The sequence below is a fragment of the Trypanosoma equiperdum genome (assembly GCF_001457755.1).
Source record: "Trypanosoma equiperdum strain OVI genome assembly, contig: ctg_1954, whole genome shotgun sequence".
NCBI lineage: Eukaryota > Euglenozoa > Kinetoplastea > Trypanosomatida > Trypanosomatidae > Trypanosoma > Trypanosoma equiperdum.
This window is the reverse complement of record NW_027124009.1, coordinates 16,479-17,256: the sequence shown is the minus strand read 5'-3', so window position 1 is coordinate 17,256 and position 778 is coordinate 16,479.

The window sequence follows — 778 nt, the reverse complement described above, 5'->3', positions numbered from 1 at the left end:
CAGCACCGACGCCAACACCGATAACAACCGTCGACACATTAGAACAAGCGATACCAGCAGGTGAACCACAAGGGGTATGGCTGCAAGCCATAAAAGAGGCCACAGGCAACGCCGAACTAGGAGTGGCACAAACAAAGACCAAAATAGACAATTTCTTTGGTACAAAACGAAGCGACAACATCAGCAGACCATTCACTCTCATGAACAGACAACTTAGCTTCAAGGAAACAAAAAAAAACGCGAGGTTACATTCAAGAGTTTTTTCGAACTAGAGCCAGAGAACGTCGCTGCGCTAACAGAGGAGCGGCTAGAAGATTTAAACACCTACCCCAGCTGCCCCCACAAGGATTCCAATAACAACGACGGCACAAAAGACAATCATACCTGCAGCCAGATAACAAACCCAGATGAATGTAGACCAGAAGTGGGATGCAAATATAACTCTACAAGTAAAGCCTGCGAAAATGATCCTAAAACCGCAGTTGTTAAAACAAACCAAGAAGCTGGAAAGACAGATATTAGTGTAAAATGCTTTGATTATGATACGAAAGATAAATGTGAGGCAGTCAACAAGGATAGAAAAAAGTATTGTGGATGGAGAAAGGGTAAAGATAATGAGGATGACAAGGAAAAGAAAGGAGCGCAAAGATTTCAGTTTTCTTGTCAATAATAAATTGGCTCTGACAGATGTTGCTTTAATGAGTTTAGTTGTGTTCCTGCAATGCAGTGATATTTGCTTAATTTTATGAAGTTTAATATAACTTCCCTTTTTTGGCAG